This window comes from Peromyscus californicus, unplaced genomic scaffold (assembly GCF_007827085.1).
Source record: "Peromyscus californicus insignis strain IS unplaced genomic scaffold, ASM782708v3 Scaffold_19__1_contigs__length_69161282, whole genome shotgun sequence".
Classification (NCBI taxonomy): domain Eukaryota; kingdom Metazoa; phylum Chordata; class Mammalia; order Rodentia; family Cricetidae; genus Peromyscus; species Peromyscus californicus.
In genome coordinates this window covers 44,167,223-44,186,993 of record NW_026294491.1, presented here as the reverse complement: position 1 = coordinate 44,186,993, position 19,771 = coordinate 44,167,223, and the positions used below count along the sequence as shown (strand labels likewise).

The window sequence follows — 19,771 nt, the reverse complement described above, 5'->3', positions numbered from 1 at the left end:
TTATATTTAGTTTTACTATTCATCCATTATATTATTCAAAAATTTTAACACACATTCTTCTTGTTGTTTTTAATTGCCTTCTTGTTTTCTATCATTTGTAGTTAGAACACATTCAACCTGAAAACTTCAGTTCAGAAAAACTTTACAACAGCAACAGCAGAGACAGGGAAGGGAAATGGCAGAGTCATGGAAACTCTTACTCTGGCAAATCCATTTGAGTATGGTCTTCTCTGAGAAACTTTGTTTTGAACCCCTCAAAACAAAACAAAGGCAAGAAAAAATGCAAACCTTATCAGAGGCATTGATTTCTACATGATACTAAAGACAATTATGCATGGGCCACTTTGTCTTCCAATCAGTTCAATGCTCACTGGACTTGAGGGACCCAATTGCCACTCTATCTGCTCTGGAGGCTGCTTTCAAATGTCTCATCCAACTTTAAATCCATCTGTTCTGTTTTTTGTTTGTTTGTTTGTTTTGTTTTGTTTTATGTTCTTATCATTTATTTTTTATTTGATTTTTTTATTTATTTATTTTAAAAAAGTTGTTTTCATTTTATGTTCCAATCCCAGTTTCCCCTCCCCATCTTCCACCCCCCCCCACCTCCCCCATCTCACCCCCAATCCACTCCTCAGAGAGGGTAAGGCCTCATTTGGGGAGTCAACAAAGTATGGCATACTAAATTGAGGCAGGACTAACTCCTCACTCCCCACCCCACCCCTGCCATATCAAGGATGAGCAAGGTATCCCACCCTAGGGAATGTATTCCAAAACGCTACTTCATGCACCAGGGATAAGTCCTAGTCGCACTGCCAGGGGCTTCCCAAACAGATCCAGCCACATAACTGTCACCCACATTCAGAGGGCTTAGTTCAGTCCCATGCAGGTTCCTCAGCTGACAAGCCAGTGTCCGTGAACTCCCACCAACTTGGGTCGCCTGTCTCTATGGTTTTCTTGATCATGATCTTGACCTCACTTGCTTCTGTGATCCCTCCTTCCTCTCTTCAACTGAAGTCTAGAAGCTTAGCCCAGTGTTTGTTTGTGGATTATTGCATCTGCTTCCATCAGTTACTGGATGTAGGTTCTATGATGAAAATTACAGTAGTCACTAATCTGATTACAGGGGAAGGTAAGTTCAGGCACCCACTCCATTACTGCTTAGTTGGTGTCATTCTGTTGGGTTACTGGGAATTTCCCTAGCACCAGGTTTCTCCCCAACCCTCTAACAGTTCCTACCAAGATATCCCTTTCATTGCTCTCCCTCTCCATCCCTCGTCCACTCAGCCATCTCAATCTCTCCTGTTCCCATTCCCTATCCCTACCCTTCTACATCCCCTCCCAGTTTACCTGGGAGATCTTAACTATTTTCCTTTCCTCTGTGTGTATCCCTTATAGAGTCATCTTTTTTACCTAGATTTCCAGGGTTGTGGATTGTAGCCTGGTTATCCTTTGCTTTGTGTCTAATATCAATTTAAGAGTGAGTACACACCATATGATAAAACCACATGTTCATCTCATTAAATTCTGAAAAGGCCTTCAACAAAATCCAACACCCCTTCATGAAAAAGGTGTTGGAGAGATCAGAGATACAAAGAACATATCTAAGCACAATAAAGGCAAGCCAACAGTCAATGTCAAGCTTATGGAGAGAAACTCAAAGTGAGTCCATTAAAATCAAGAACAAGACAAGACTGCCCATTCTATATCTATTCAATATAGGACTTGAAGTTCTAGCTAGAGCAATAAGACAACAAAAGGAGATCAAGGAGATACAAATTGGAAAGGAAGAAGTCAAACTTTCACTCTTTGCAGATAATATGATAGTCTACACAAATGACCCCAAAAATTATACTAGAATCTTCTACAGCAGATAAACACTTTCAGTAATATGGCAGAATACAAGATTAACTCAGAAAAAAGTCAGTAGCCCTCCTATATACAAATGATAAATGGACTGAGAAAGAAATCAGAGAAACATCACCCTTTACAATAGCCACAAATAACATAAAATATGTTGGGGTAACTCTAACCAAATAAGTGAAAGACCTGTGTGACAAGAACTTTAAGTCTTTAAAGAAACAAATTGAAAAAGATATCAGAAAATGGAAAGCTCTCCCATGCTCTTGGGTAGGTAAGATCAACATCATAAAAACGGCAATCTTACCAAAAGCAATCTACAGATTCAATGCAATCCCCATCAAAATCCCAACAAAATTCTTCACAGACCTTGAAAGAACAATACTCAACTTCATATGAAAAAACAAAAAACCCAGGATAGCTAAAACAATCCTGTACAATAAAGGAACTTTCAGAGACATCATCATCTTTGACTTCAAGCTCTACAATAGAGCTATAGTAATAAAAACAGCTTGGTATTGGCATAAAAACAAACACATAGATCAATGGAATCAAATCAAAGATCCTGACATTAATACAAACACCTGATTTTTGACAAAGAAGCTAAAATACAATGGAAAAAATGAAGCATCTTCAACAAATGGTGCTGGCATAACTGAATGTGGACATGAAGAAGAATGCAAATAGATCCATGTCTATCCCCATGCACAAAGCTCAAGTCCAAATGGATCAATCTCAACATTAATCCAGCTACACTGAACCTGACAGAAGAGGAAGTGGGAAGTAGCCTTGAACGCATTGACACAGAAGACCACTTCCTAAATATAGCACCAGTAGCACAGACACTGAGAGCAACAATTAATCAGTGGGCCCATCTGTTCTAAGTTTAGTTCCTGAGCATTGATTCACATGTTCACAGAGGGTATTACTTACTAGCCATACTCCTTGTTCTCCACTGGAACTTCAGTAGCTGTGTTTCATGGTAAAAATCATATAATTTCAGGCATTGGTTATAGACCTACTCATTCCCAAAGTGACATCCAAAGAAAGTTGCTGCCCTTCAATACAAATACCTAGCACATTATGGAATTGTTTCTGCCATTTACACACATTCCTTCAAGTGGCCTGGAATTATCAGATACATTAGTCATACATTTCTTAAGATGACCAGATCTAGAAAGAATACTGACAATAACACTTTAGCCATCTCATATCTTTCAGGTCTTTGACTCCATGTTATTATCCTAGAACTATTTTAATAAACTCAGTAGCTTGAATACACCAGATATTTACCTCATGATTTTAGAAGCCAGTAGTACAGGCATGGGCATTATGGTAGTTTGAATGACAATAGTGTGCTTGAATATTTGGCCCCCAGTTGGTAGAACTGTTTGGAAAGAATTAAGAGGTGTGGCCTTGTTGGAGGAGGCGTGTCCCTGGGAACAGGCATTGAGGTTTCAAATGTCCATGCCATCCCTAGTGAATTTTCTCTGCCTTATGCTTGTATCTGGAGATAAGAGATACTGCTTCAGTGCTATGCATTTCTTCCTGCTGCCATGTTCCCTACAATAGTTTTATGGACTCTAACACTTTGAAACTTTGAGCCCCAAATAAACTCATTCTTCTGTAACTGGCCTTGGTCATGGTGTCTTATCACAGCAATAGGAAAATAACTAAGACATTTTTCTTCTGCCTAAAGGCTATGAAAGAACTGGGATTGGCCTTCTCAGTCACTGGTAGCTCCAAGGCATTCTTAATTTAAAATTATAACTCTAATGTCTTCCCCCATTTTAATATCACCTTCCTGTCCATATGTTCTTTCCCTTTCTTCTTTCCTCTTTCTTCTTTGTATCCAGATTCAGCTCTCCTGTAAGATGATATTGTCTAGATTTTACCATCATTTACATCTTTTTCAAAAAAGATTGTTTCCAGGTGTGTGTGTGTGTGTGTGTGTGTGTGTGTGTGTGTGCGCGCGCGTGTGTGTGTGTGTGTGTGTGTGTGTGTGTGTGTGTGTGTGTGTGTGTGTGTGTATTAGAGCCAGATAGAGGCCAGACTGGATTCAAACTCACAATTCTCCTGCTTTAGCCTCCCAACTGCAGGGAATACAGGTGTGAGACATTCTGCCAACTGGCATGTATATATTTGGCAGACTATAATTGACTCCATTACAAGCTCTGCCAACATTCTGTTATAGTCTATTATTCTTCTGATAGTCCTCATGTATTTCCACATTAAATAAAGAATTTTGCCAAGGTTCACACAACTTATTCTCTGATATCTTTTAGACAATGTCATTGAAGTATAAACATTTTTCATTTATTTCTTAGGTAACACTATAGTCTTTGACTTAGTGATCACTACCATTAAGTGGAAAGTTGAGGAAATAGAACAAACACACTTTTATTCATCTTTCTACATCAAATTTTTAGGGGTTTCTTAAAAACAGTCTAGGGTAACATTTTTATGGACCACTAGGGTTTTACCTTCCTCTCATGAGACTTATATGAGCAGTTGACCTTTCAAATGAAATAAAAATAAAGGAATGCACATAGAATGGACCTACCCATCACTCTGACTGCACCCTATCAAGACTCCTGAACTTGCAATCTGAGAATGAAATAAATAGGGGAACTGAAGTTATTAGTGTTCCTTGATAGACCTCAAGCCTAAGATCTATACATTTTATATTCATTTTTACTAGGTAGTTTCCACTCAGGTGTCTCGTCCTTTGCTATTATTCTTTTTGGGGGATTCCTCCATGTCTCCCAGGATGCTTGCAGCCTATACTCGCCAGTGCCAGGAGTACTGCTTGAGATATAACAATAAAGCATCTCCAGACATGCACACAGTCCCCAGGGCAGAAAGCCACTCTTGGTTGAGAACAGCTACTCAAGTTGAATACTATTAATATTTATATATGCAAAAGTACGTTCTATTACTTTAAAGTTATGAAGTCATTTTCTGAGAAGCAACTGCTTTCAAGTTAAAAATAGTTTAACATTTTAAATTCTTGTGGTCTTAATTTTTTCGTTCAGTGTACTTTTAGATGAGTACAACATCTATTTCAGCTTTTGGGGGAATTGTTAAAATTTTTTCAGCTTAATAGGGTTATTTGAGGCTCTTATATTTCAGGTCATTAATTTTAATGGTTAAGACTGTGTTATATGGCATTTTCTGGAGGTGAAGGTGCATACTGATAATTCTACTCATGTACAAGGAAACATCATTTTCCTAGATAAAGACAAACCATTACTTTAAATTCAGAAACATTTAGATTCTAAGGCTCTGCTACCATTTCCTTTAAGGGACCATTAGCCTCAATGTATGGAATAATAGTTCACCATTTTGTTCCCTCATATAATTCATTCAGAGAAATAGAAATCTGCTAAAAACATATAGCTGGATTTATGGGTCACCTGTTACTGTAATGCAATAGGAAGAGTTTCTAATTAAACTGGAATAAAGAGAAAATAAAGGAACTTATGAAACAATGGCCCATTTTACATTTCAGATAGTACCAGAAAGTTACCTAATTATTAACATTTCAGATCTGTTCTTCATGTGCCAAAACTTTTGGCACATGCCAATAGATAAGCCAAAAGCTACTCAAGCCACCCAAAACACTGAAGCCAATTGTTTTTCATATTTTAGATCCTAAGAAATTCTGGAATTTGGTGATTTCTTAAGATGAAAAACTCAATTTGAGCAGTTTCAGTCCAGAGAGACATTTGAAAATATGAGAACAGAGTATATACTAAGTGTAAGTACTCCCAAGGCATCCCTTTTGGTATGGTGTTCACTCACATATCCTTCCTGGCCTTCCTGTGGACTCATGCTTATATATAATTTTAAGGAAGATAACCTTTTAGAAAAATAATAAAATTGGTAAAATGATTTATACTGATAATCAAGAAGTAGATCCTTGAAAATGAGGAGTCCTGTACCTTAGCCTTCCTACCCACCAAGGTTGCTCTACTGTCATCATAATCCATCCTTCCTCTGTCTCTCAGACATTCCATACTGAAGCACCATCAGTTGTCTGAGTCACAATATATTCTTAGTCTGATAATTGGTCTGCAACAGATCTGAGGAAGTGGTGAGATATACAGATAAACTGGTGCTCTTGACTTTGTTGTTTCCTTTCTTTAGATGTATTTTTTTAAACTGCTTATTAGAGAACTCTCATATGATCTTTGCCTGTTCTAGACAGTTTCCACTTTTACTAGTACTTGCATTAGTATGGTAAATTTACTATAACTGATGGACCAAAACTAATATATTATTATTATTAGCTGAAATGGGCTTCATACTGACATTTACCTTGTATTATATAGTTTTATAGATTTCAAACAATGCATAAGGTCATGAACTACTGTTAGAGTCCAATAAAGCATTTTTAATTCCAACCAATAATAAATAAAGTTCCACAGCCCAGCTAACACTGGATAGCCCATGTTTGGGATTGTAGCCATTCTAATTGGCTTGTTTCAGCTCTCTTGCTGTTTCCTATCAATATACAGTGCTGAATCTCTCCTGCAGCATTGGTTACCATCTGTACATGTGCATTTTTAGAAAGCGTCTATCTCTTCAGAACTTTTGAGACAGTTGAGTTCCCAGTTTAACTTACAGCTATGTTTTAGGTGTTCTTTATATATTTTAGATGCAATTACGTTATCAAATATGTGTTCTACAAATATTCCCTCCCTTTTCATCAACTTATTCACTTAAAACTTTTCACAGAACAGAGTTTTTAATTTTAACAAATTCCAACTTACCAATCTTTTATTTTGGTGATTATTCATCCTGCCTTATATATTAAGAGCTCACTATTGAACCCAAAGTCGTCGAAATTTTTCCTGTTATCTTCTTGAAAAATGATAAAGTTTATGTTGTAATTTAGATCTAGAAGCCGATTTGTGTGTTATCTCTCTCTCACTGTGTGTACATGTGCGTGCGTGTGTGTGTGTGTGTGTGTGTGTGTGTGTGTGTGTGTGTGTGTGTGATTGATAAGGTTTGTATACTAGTCTGTTTGTACTGTCATAATGAAATATTCTAGACAACAGGAATTTTTTGTATTCATCTCAGAGTTAATTTAAATATAATCAAGTTTCTGGTTGGGGCATGATTTTCTGGTGAAGGCTCCCTTCTTGCCTTACAAGTGACAATTTCTTACCATGTTCTCACCATGACAGGATTCTATTGGACTAAGATTTCACTTAAATGACTTTACTTAACTATAATTACCTCCCAAAGACCCTGTCTCTAACTGTAGTTAGATGAGGGATTAAGGCTTAAGTCTGGAGATGTAAGCCTGGACATCTGAAGGTATTTTTACTGTAGGTTTTGACCCATAGTTTCAATGTCCATCTATTCAAATCAAGCAGAGAAAGACTTTATAAGGAAATATTCCCATGGAAGTTCTCTCTTTCCTCTACCTTGTTGGTTTCTACCTGATACACCTCCAAATACTTGATTGCTGGTTACTTTAGCCTTTTTATGCATGCTGGAAAAGCAAGTGTCATGGTACAAGCATAGTTATTTGTTTTAAACTCCTCTGCCTAGAGAATTTACAGCAGCAATTTCTAGGAAGTGAGTTGCCTGAAGAAGGCTGACTACCTGTCTGACTTCAAATTTGCCTTTCATACAGATTTTAGACATGAATTTGTTGTCACTGTGAATGTCCAAACAAGGAAAATCAAGTGGCAAGAGACAAAACACCAACATTGCTAGTCTGGACACAAGGATTCTGAGTCAAAGAAAGATATAAACCATCCAGGAGCTGTCCATCCCCTTGGAGGATAACACAGCACCCAGTGTTGTACCTATCTTGCTAGCCTCAGAAACCAAAGCTAGGCCTTAAGCAGCTTCTGATCCAGAAAAGATAGGAGTACTGAGAAGGACAGATTAGTTCTCAGATAGTGATGAGGTGAGCATGATGTTATATTAAGGAACTAAAATGACCAGATCACAAAAAAAATGTGGAATAGCAAGAAAGAGAAGCAGGGAAATAAAGGGATTTTTAGTGGCTCTTCTTACTGATTCCAATATACAAAGGTTTCAAAGAAGTATATGTATGGGAGACAATGGATTTTCTGTTAGAAAAATAATTTCACACATCAGTACATGCTGTGGGATGGTCTGTATGTCAAATGTGTTGCTGATTGATCAATGAATAAATCACTGATTGGTCAGTGGCCAGGCAGGAAGTATAGGCGGGACTAACAGAGAGGAGAATTGAGAGAACAGGAAGCTGGGTGGGAGAGACACTGCCAGCCGCCATGATGAGAAACAGCATGTGGAGATGCCGGTAAGCCACGAGCCATGTGGCAAGGTATAGATTAATGGAAATGGATTAATTTAAGCTGTAAGAACAGTTAGCAAGAAGCCTGCCACGGCCATACAGTTTGTAACCAATATAAGTGTCTGTGTTTACTTGGTTGGGTCTGAGTGACTGTGGGACTGGCAGGTGAGAGAGTTTGTCCTGACTGTGGGCCAGGCAGGAAAACTCAAGCTACAAGTACAGAAATATGCATAGAGATAAAATCTCTAAGAAAATAATATGTGGGAAATTATAATAAACTTTCCAACCGACCAAATGAAACTTTGAGCAAATGTGAACTTTATAAAAATCAACAAAAAGAAAGAAAAACAATAAAATAATTGTGTAAAAATAAATGAATAAAGTAAAAAGAGGAGAAGTTTAAAACAATTGTATGGATAAAAAATTTAACTAGTTGAGTTGCTACCATAAACATGTGTAAACCAAATTTTCCGATTTAGATTCAAAGCACAGCTATATGATTACTTTACTATTTTTATAAGAAGCAAAAGAGTTCTTAAAAAGTAGAGGCTAGTAAGTACCTGGCAGATATGGTGAAACTGAAATCTGGGCAGGCAAAATTAATACTAAATGAGACTGAATTTTAAGTTTAGACCATGAATAGGTGGAAGAGAGATGGGATGTAGTATAACGACAAGGGGTGCAGTGCATGTATTTTATGTGTGATCATCATTAACCTTAAACCATTACTTATGCGCAGATTAAGCTTCAAAGATTCAAGAAGGCATCAGTTTGTCATAACCCAATGAACTAGGTATCAGACTTCCACTTTAAAACTAGGAATGCCAGAGAAAAATAGTAGGACATTTCTCTTATATTTCCATTCATTTTTTTAGCATGTATTCATTGTGCAAAATACTGAGTTTCATCATACCATTTTGCCCCACCTTGGCCACTATTCCCTATCCTCTTCTCAAATAGGATCCCTGCTATTTTCATGCTTTTATTAAAACACAGATTCCACATCTAAATACAATGGGCTATTTCTGTTTTTGAACCTAGTTGATTTCACTAAACACAATGATTTTTGGTAACATCTCTTTTCTTACCAAAAAAACATATAAAAGAAAGAAACTGAACACAAGTCAAAGACTAAGTGAATGGGATATTCCATAAATACAACAAGGAAAAATATATCTCTACTATCTAGACAATAAATAAAGATGAGGAAGCATTTCTGGAAGACACCGATAACCGAGATATCCAGGCATAGATGAAGCAAAAATCCCAAGCCTCCAGCATATAAGTAAGCTAGAATCCCAGCTCAGACTGCACACACTACCCACATATCACACCACACACACACACACACACACACACACACACACACACACACACACACACACACACACACACACACATACACAGAGGCAGGGGAGGAAGGGAGAGAGAGAAATAGCATAGAAAATTGCCTATCAAAACAGTATACATTTAACATAAAAACAAAGTATTTCACAAAAATTCATAACCATTTGCCCATCTTTATACATTTCCAACCCAAACTAACACTATCTGCATGGTATTTGAAGAATTTCAAAGCAAGAATTGCTGATAAATGTTTGCAAATTGTAAATGCTCTGAGTCTCTGATGACATGAGGCATATTATTTTTGAAAATATTTTTAGGAAAGAAAAACATTAAAGATAGAAACAACAATTATAGTAGCAAGCCCCTATTTGCAAAGAAACAACAAAAAACCTCTAGTGAAGACAAGAAAAACCATAAAAGATACAATAATGTTCTTAATGATTTCAGATGTTAGAGTTATTAAACCCATAAAATAGTGTGGGTTATTAAGTTTATAAAAAAATTCAGACGGAGTGAAAAAAATAATATGAAGCAAAGAGAGTGAGCTGGTTAGATTTTTGTCAGCTTGACACGAGCTGGAGTAATTTGGGAAGAGGAAATCTCAAATGAGAAAATGACTGAGTCAGATTGGCCAATAAAGCAAGTCTGTGGGATAGGGCAAGATCATGGCAATGGAGGCAGCGCCACCTGTAGGTAGGTGGTCGTGTGTGGCATAAAAAAAGAAGCTCATGAGTAAGCCATGAGGAGCAGCCCAATAAGAAACATTCTTCTATGTTCTCTACTTCAGTCCCCAACCTTAAAGTTCCATCATGAGTTCTTGCTCTAACTTCCCTCAAAGACGGACTGAACCTTCCAAGTGCAATAAATCTTTTCCTTCCCAAGTTGCTTTTGATAATGGTCTTTATTACAGCAATAGAAAAGGGAAATAGGATAGAGACTTCATATAATTTATTAAATCTGAAGACAGCCAAAGGTGTAATGTGGACAACAATTTATTTATATATACATTCCCATATGTACACATGAATAAGTGTGCATGTTTCACACAGTACTGATACTATACATTACAGTCTAATTACAGAACTTCCAAACAATTTTATTAAAGTATTTTATTTATTCGTTGATAATTTTGTATGTGTACATACTATATCAAGAGCATTTCCAACCCAAATTACCCCTCCCACTCTAGCTGAGCCCTCTTCTAAATGCTTCTCTCTCCTGCCTTCATACCTTCTTTAAAAAATTATAACTATAAACTATCTAGTGCATGCACATGTGAGGCCTTTCATGGAAGCATGGGAAACCTATCACTCAAGGAAAAGTGGCTCTCCTAGCAGCCATCAACTGTCAATACCTGGGATAGAACCACATGACTCTCTCCCCAGTGCATGATGGGATACTAACTGAATCAATTCTATGCAAGTCTCCCTCAGGTAAAGACAGCTGTTTTGAGTTCATGAATGCAATAGCCACAAAACATCCAGAATATGATATTTTACAGCATCCTTTCCCCATCCTCAGACTCTTGCATTCTTTTCTGCCTCCTCCTCCATATTCATTGGACCTGGGTGCAAGACATTCATAGAAATGGCCCATTTAGATCTCAGCACTAAAAGGCATTTATTCTTTGCACTTTGACTAATTCTGAGTTTCTGTGTTGAGTGTTCCTCACTGCATAAAGAGACTTCTCTAACTAAGTTGAAAGAACTAACCTATGGGTAAAGACTTAACTATTAAAGAAGGAAGTTTGACAACATATCTCTCAGTAAGTTCTTTCCTAGGGCATATAATCTCTCCATTCCTGGAATCCTAGCCAGGTTTAAAGTATCAGGAATTAATTCCCTCCATTGGAGTAGGCCTCAAATCCAATGAAAAGGTGTTTGGTTACCCCAAACGGCCATTCTTACTATAATGCCAGTAGCTACACATTGCCTACCATGTAGGTATTGTAGTAGGCAAGGTCAACCACTGGGTTTATCAGTGGATAATCTTTCTCCTCTAGTAGCTTGTATAGCACCTTCTGGTACTACAGCTTTCTGGATGGTCAACAAGGAGGGATAATCCAAATCACTTCCAGCTCAAATTCTTGATATCCTATAACAAAAATGTGTAGTGGCTTCAACAATAGGGTCTCACTTAGCTAGGCTGGGCAACCAAAATCAAAGACTTGGTTTGGGGAGGCTTCTGGGGTCTTCCTGACCTGTGACTCCTAGAGAGGTAAGTCATGATTGGCACTGGGACTTTCACTTAATGATCCATGTCTTTTAAAGAAAACGTGTTATCCCATGCAGAGTACCTCCACATAAACTACTTTAAAATATATATTCGTTTAAGGCTTTTTTTTACACATCCTTAGTTTTTATTGCCCCTGCCATCTCCCTCATATTCCCAATCCAACTTCTGTTTAAATCTTTAGCCTCCAATATTTCCCATCTACTTTTATATCACACTTTCAACTAATCCTTCATTCATTTCAGGCTCATTTCCCTCAATGCTTTCATATTCCCTCTCTAGCTTCCTGACACAGAAACACTCCAAATTAAATATACAAATATAAAAATTTTGAATTAAGGTTTACATATGAGAAAGAATAAGCACCATTTTTCTTTCTGGATCTGTTTTACTTCCCTTATTATGTTGTGTCAAGTTCCAACCAAAAATAATCTCATTTTTTTACAGCTGAATAGGATTCCATTTTGTACATGTTGAACATTTTCATTATCCTAAGTCCTATCTGTTGAGAACTGAGCAGTAATGAACATAGATGTGCAAATATCTCTGTTGTAGAACATAGAGACATCTGAGTAAAGTATGAGGAGTGTTATATAGTTGGATCACATGATAATTCTATCTTTATATTTTGGGAAACCAATCAGATTTTTAAAGAAAAGAATATAAATGAGTGAAATTTATTATTTTTTATCAAAAAAGCAAACTAATTTGCTACCAATAAATCTCTGCAATTTTTACTTAAATTTATTTTAACCAATAGTTTAAGACATTTAAAAAATGTACATATTTGTTCTGGTTAATTTCATGTCAACTTGACACAAGCTAAAGTCACCTGAAAGAAGGGAACCTCAACTGAATAAATGTCTCTGCTGTAGGGCATATTCTTAATTTAGTGATTGATTGGTGAGGGCTTAGTCCATTGTGGGTGGTGCCATCCCCAGGGAAGCTGGCTGAGCTAGCCATGAGGAGCAAGCCAGTAAGTAGCACCCCTCCATGGCCTCTGCATCAGCTCCTGCCTCAAGGTTGCTGTCCTTCCCTGTGTTCCCACCCTCACTGCTTTTCAAGATGAACTGTTAGATGGAATTGTGAGTGAAGTAAACCCTTTCTTTAGGCCATGGTGTTTCATCACAGCAATAGAAACCCTAACTAAAACAATATTAAATATATTGAAACTCAGTATTCCACAAAATGTAATGGTAAATAATCAGGTTATCAGGTTATAAATTTTGAGATACTAGTCAGTAATTAAGCTATGTTGTGTGTAAATGCATGTGTGTGTGTGTGTGTGTGTGTGTGTGTGTGTGTGTGTGTATATATATATATATATATATATAAAGGAGGAGAGAGAAAAAGCACAGATCCAAAACAATGTAGAATATACATTACCTCTAACCATATATTGCATTAATTAAAACTGGTATTATGCCAGTCAAGAAGTAAGCCTAGTTCTATATAGATAAAACAATTTTTAAAAATCCACTTCTGATATGACATAAGTGAAGGAAGAAACCACGATTGAAATTCCAAAGCATTTAGAATTCAATAATAAAATTTCTATACATAATGAAAATATACTGGTGCTTGTCTCACACTAGCATTCAGGATGCTAAAACAAGAGAATTATCAACCCAAAGTCCTGCTTTGGCTACAAAACAAGACCCTGATGTAAATGAACAAAAACAAATACAAAAGGAAAAAAACAAACAAACATGAGTTTCACTGCCTTCAAAACTCAGGAGAATTTTACCAGCAAATAATACTACATTCATGGAGGGGAGATTTTAATGTGTAAAGCATTTGGCAGGCAAGGCTGGCACTCTGATTTCAGCTCCCCAGAACCCTTGAAAAAACCAGATCAGTAGCATAAATATCTTCAATCCCAGTTTATTCCTACTTACCTTGATATGAACAGTGCAGACAGTAGAGTCTCTAAAAGCTAGCAAGGAATGGAAGTGAGCTAGACTGGCTATAAATAACAATAGAGATGGTCTCAATCAAGGTAGAGGTTAAAGATTGGCACTGACTCCCACAAGCACACCATAGCATGCATGCATATACCCAAACCAATATTAGAATATAAATATGAAAATATGCACACACACACACACACACACACAAACACACACACACACACACACACACACACACACACACACAGATAGAGAGAGTTAGAGAAATAGAAATAGAGAGCACACACAGAGCAAGAGAGAGGGAGAGAGACAGACAGAGAGAGAGAGAGTTATAACATTCCCTTAATAATTTTTCTCTCCTGCTTCATTTAAAACTAATTTTCCTCTAACCCACAGTTATTTTCCTGGAAAAAAAATCTCATTGTGGGTGCATACAATATATGCATAATGTAGCTCTTATGTTCGTAAGCACCACAGATGGCTATGTTTCCTTTCTGAAGTCAGAAAACCCACACCCTTTGATATACATTCACACATAGCAACTCGTAACTACTGGTACTTCAAAAGTTTTAGTAGGTTCCCTCCTCCATGATATAGGCTGCCTTCCTTCATCCAGGCAAGATCCTCAAGGCTAGGAAGCATGCAAATTTGCTTGCCTTGTGGAATTGCATGGCATCCAGGAGTTCTCTTTAACCTGGAGTGATAGAAAGGTTGTTGTAGGTATCTGGGCCAGCTTCTCCAAATAAGGAAGCTGTGACTACAATCTGTCAGATGCACTAAGGGTTAGAAGACATGCATATTAATGAATGACACATCTGGCCTGCAGTAGCTTTTCTATTTCGGGTTTCTTTAAAATGAAACTTCTGGGTCTTCACATTGATTTTAAAGTAGCTTCACAGGAAGGTGCTGGCTCTTCAAAACCTTGTAATTATATATATTCTTTATTACTGGTTGCAAAAAAAAAATCAAACAAAAAACAGCCAAGAAGATAAATTGAGACTACAGAGACTGCTACTCAGCAGTTAAGAGCTCCTGTAAAGGACTCAAGTTTGTTTCGGAGCTCCTCTCTGTAACTCCAGCTCCAGGGTATCTAGCGCCCTCTTCTGGCCAAAGAAGACACTGCACTCATGTGCACAAATACCCCATGCACACAGGGACACACACATATTTTAAAACCCCAAAAGCAGAAATGAGAAGCCTCCTTATAAGCTGCTGGCCAGAGGAGTTCAAAAGACTCCCAAGCTGTTATTGGCTACTGCTGCTGCCCCTGGTTTTTTCTCAGAGGTTGAAACAGATTCTTCTCTCATACAATATATCCCAACCACAGTTTCCTCTCCCTCCACTCTTCCTAGCCACTTCTTCTCTCCCCAAGATTCACTCCCGCTCTGCTTCCTCTTCAGAAAAGTGCAGGCCTCCAATAGGTAACAACCAAACAGGACAAACCATGATACAATAAGACAAGGCAAAAGCCCTCTTATCAAGGCTGGACAAGGCAACCCACCATATAGGTGGAGAAAAGTCTCAGGAGCAGGCAAAAGAGTCAGAGACACATCTGCTCTCACTGCTAGGAGTCTCACAAGAACACCAAGCTAACAGCCCTAACATACACACGGAGGACCGGGTAAAGACCCATGCGGGCTCGTGTTTGCCACTTCCGTCTCTTTGAGCCCATATGAGGCCTGCGTAGTCGATTTGGTGGGCCAGGTTCTCCCAGAGTCCTCCATCCCCATTGACTCTTACAATCTTTCCTTCTTGTCTCCTATGGGTTCCCAGTCTCCAAGGAGAGCGACCTCCAATTTAAACACTCTGCACAATGTCCGCTGCTGGAGGAAGCCTCTCTAATGACGACTGGACAAGGAGCCCAACCTAGGTCTCTGGACTATCTGGTCTCCGGTTTCTGGCCATCCAGGCAGTTGTAGGGCATGGACTGCATCTTGTGGGGTGGGCCTCAAGTTACACAAAACCCTGGTTGACGACTGCCACATGTTCTGTGCCATCATTGCCCCAGCGTATCTTGTAGGCAGGAAAGATTGTAGGTGGAGCGTTTTGTGGCTGGGTTAGTGTCTAGATTTCTTTTCATAGCCTCCAGATAACTGCTGTGAAATACTGAGACTTTCAGAGTACGACTTGTGGCTTAGAGGAAAGTTATATTTTTTTCCTTACAAAAGTGAAATGGGAACAGAAAATGCTAGCTTTCTGGTCACGACAATGGGAGGTGCACTTACTGTTCTTTGCAGATATTTTATCTGACTTGAGAATGACTCTCTTCCTACAAAGGACCGGGAGATAAGTTCTCACACATGAACTTTATGATTAAAAAAAATGAATCATTTACAGAGGAAAATTGGCCAAAAGTAGGCGAAAGAGTAAGGAAGTCAGTTGGTTTGAAGGCTTGGGTAGTTTGTTATTAGTGTTGATCTGTTGTTTTAGTCCATTTAAATAATTATGTAAAGTGAAGTGAAAAACAGCATTGTATTTCCCTTTGGTTAAAATAAATCTTTTTGTAGTGACATATTAATATATATATAGAAAGAATATTAAAAATAATATAGCCAATACAACTCTAGAGTAGGATAAATTGCAATTTTGTTATTGCAAATGGGTTTCTTGCATTTGGTATGCAATGGTAATCTGTGTGCTTACTACATGCGAGAGTGTGTGTGTGTGTGTGTGTGTGTGTGTGTGTGTACTGTGTATGTGTGTATTTGTATATGTGTGTATTAACTCATCTCCCTCTGCTCTTCTCCATTTATTTATTCAAATGCTACTATTTCTTGACTTACTGCACACTGGCATTTCCTGTGTTATATACCAGAAAAACCGTGATGAATAAGATCATGTCCTCATCTTGTAGATTGCTTCATCTCTTGGGACAGGCTGTGGCAATGTACACACACAGGAACCCGATGCTAGCCAGGCCAGAAGACGAGTCTCACAAGAAGGTGGTTTATAATCCAGAGGCTACAGTATGGAGGCAGGCAACCCAGAATGGGCCAGGGAGCAGAGGAGTGTGTGGGGAGACAGCCCAGAGAAGCCTGAGCAGCCCAGGAGCACTGGTGTGAATTCTTGGTAGAAGTTCATCAAAGGACTGAATTACAGATGGCAGGAAACAGAAAGGAAGAGCTGAGGTAGTCAGTTTACAGCAGCCTCGCTGAGGCATCTGGTGCAGAGAGAGCAAAACAATTAAATCACTGATGGTTCTGGAGCAGAGAGAAAGAATAGTTAGGTTCAAGATAGCCAAAATGGGTTTTTCTTTTTCTTTAAATCTGGTAGTAAAGGTACAGTAGAAATAAACACTTAAAAAAGTCATTTGCAAAGAACAGCAGAAAAGATGCTGGAGTGAGGTTCTTGGATGTACTGGGTCCGTGAACCCTACGGCCTCTCCAGCTTGCGAACTCTTCCTCGACAGCAGCTTTGGCTTAACAGAATCACGCAACTCAAAACAAAGCCGTGATGCAGTTTCAAGGATCGATAAAATGTGACCAGCCAACAGAGATGGCGTGACTGAGTGAATTTCAGGGGCAGTATGATTTCAGCACTTACACCATATTCTGACTTCACGCAGAAATAACAACTTAAAAAAAGTTTCAATACAAACTGAAAATTTACATATGCCTGAAGAATATGAAATATAATTAGAAGCATTTTGAAGACAAGGGGAAATGTTATTTTGACTATAAATCTGCATGATTTGCTATATTATAATTCAGTGTATCAGTCAGGGCATTGTGTAATCAAGGAAACGATGTGTCTTTTGGTCAGTTAGAGAGTGGTCATATTGCATGTTAATGCAACTATAAATACACATGGGCAGGCAAAATTTAAATTCCAACAGATCAGAGTTTAAGGCATAGAAGTCCTCTGCCTTTTCCTACTAATTGAGAATATTGGTAACAAAAAATATGGATTGTTTTCAAAAGCTGCGACCCATTTAGCAACTAATTTTCTAACCCTTAGAAAAATCTGTCATTTAAAATAAGTTGAATGCTACAACCTATGCAGTAGAAATGACAAGTAATTGCTTTTTAAAAACCAATCTGTGGCATTTCAGAGATAAAAACACATCTTTGTTAGTAGAAGTGAAATTCTACCATTTATTCTGTTGGTGGTAATTTTCTGATAATTAGGTAATCTAGTGAAATGTTATGTGTCTCCTCGGGCTCTGTGAAAATGCAGTATAAATCTTGTTCTCAAAGGTAATTCACTTGCATGTCTCTATGAGAAATTTTAAAAAGTAAGCAAATTTAATCAGAATTCAGTCTGTGTTCATGCATGATAATTGAAATTTCTTTATTTTTTAAAAGAATAAACTTTGGCCTTTATCCTGTTATAGAACAGTTTCCTTGAAATTAATAAATATATTCAGGACATAAACCATTTGAAGAATGAAGTAATAATTGCACAATACATCAACTACTTTTATTATTTATTAAAGACTATACTGAAAGAAACCTTACTGAACTAATTTTATTATAAACTAATGATTTGATAATAAAATGGATGCACCTAGACTGTTGCTTCTAATCTGAAATCTTTAAAGCCCAATGAAGGATGATGTCTACACCATAAATCATTATTTGATTAAAGGCAATTTATCATTTGTAAAACATCACTCTGTGTTTGAGAAGTAGTTCCTGCCTTCCTCTCTACTTGTCTTCACAACGTGTCTCCTTCAAAATTGTGTATGGTCCATTTGAGCAAATACCTGCGTTGGGATCTTTCCTGGTACTTGCAACAATCATCTAAATGTTAAACTGTGGTGAATACTTACTGAGCTCAGTTATTACTCCCATAAATTTAAACCTAATTTTCCTCAATTCAATTTTGTTTCTAATGCAATGCTTGGTGTTATCATGATGAAAATTTTAGGATAGAATAATCATTTTCTTCTCACATAATTTTAAAACCTAGGAGTACTATTTATGAGAGGAACATAAGCATTCTCAACAAAGTTGCCCACAAAATATAAAACTATTTTTTAAGCTCTGGCATTTTGCATTACATTGTTGAGGGAAGGCATTAATCTATCAATTTTAATTTTTGAAAAAATATTACTATAGAAATTTTCAAGATGATAGTATATTGGTTGTTTTAATGGGGTAATAGTATTGTAATAGTCCTCAAACTGCTTTGTTTTCTGCTTTTAACTTGTATTGCCACATGTCAATTGTAATACTATTGAGACCAGTGTAACATTTCCACACTTAGAGCTTTAGATCTGCCCAGTCCCATTTTCTTCCACTTTGGTGTATTATTGTCTTTATTGGTACAAACATTTTCTGTTCATTTTACCTTAACTCAAGTTCCAGGTTTCATGACATCTTCCTGATGCACTGGTGCAACATTACCTGTGTGCACTTGGAAAATCAATCCTCCTTTCTGCTCTCTTCTCCATTTGTAAATTTATCAACAATCCTCTGTGGTCTCTCCCTGAGCATGCTCACTGCATTGTCTGGGGAAAAAAAATAGGCAAATGTTACTGCTTTCACAAACATTATACCATCCTACACTTTCCTCGGTATTTTAAGAATCAGTACCCCTCTTCCAGAACCAATTTTTGCCTAAAATACAGACCAAAGACAGAAGAAAGGGAGATAGCCAAGTACTAGTGAGCTTCAAGATTTTATGATAATTCACTTGGTATGGAGAAGGCTTTGAAAAGAATTTTCTCTGTCTTTCACTCAAGCGTTAATTCAACATTTGATCACATTTACTAAGTATCAGATCTTTAGAAGTTCTTGGTATATATAATATTGAACCATAGATACCAATCTGACATTATATTAAAAAATATTCATGAATTTAAATCTTGAATTTCATCACACAGTTGATATTTTGCTCATTTCAAAATTTTCAAAGTTAGTTTGGTGGTTTATACCATGATTTAAAATCAGCGTTTTAGACCTTTTTAAAAATGCAATTTCTTGAGTTTCATGCTCTGGCAGTTTTAGTGTGGAATTAGCCCAAGGTAGTTTTACAGCAATAAGAGGTGTCTTATTGGAGAAGGCTTCTCATATTTTACCACTTATTTTTTTATTTCCTACTCCAAAACAATTGAAAGTGTAGAAAAGAAACTACACCCAAGGGTATAGCTCTCAAGTTTGATCTGAAACTACTGGGATAT

At 37.3% G+C, this 19,771-nt stretch overlaps 1 long non-coding RNA gene across 2 annotated transcripts in view; it reads right to left on the bottom strand.

The window, feature by feature from the left end:
- LOC128114889 (uncharacterized) overlaps positions 1-14,007 on the bottom strand; it is a 65,827-nt gene extending 51,820 nt beyond the window's left edge. For both annotated transcript variants that reach the window (XR_008219932.1, XR_008219933.1), the window contains exon 1: positions 13,636-14,007. This is a non-coding gene — a long non-coding RNA (uncharacterized LOC128114889). The remainder of the gene's footprint in view (positions 1-13,635) is intronic.
- Positions 14,008-19,771: the final 5,764 nt, after the last annotated feature.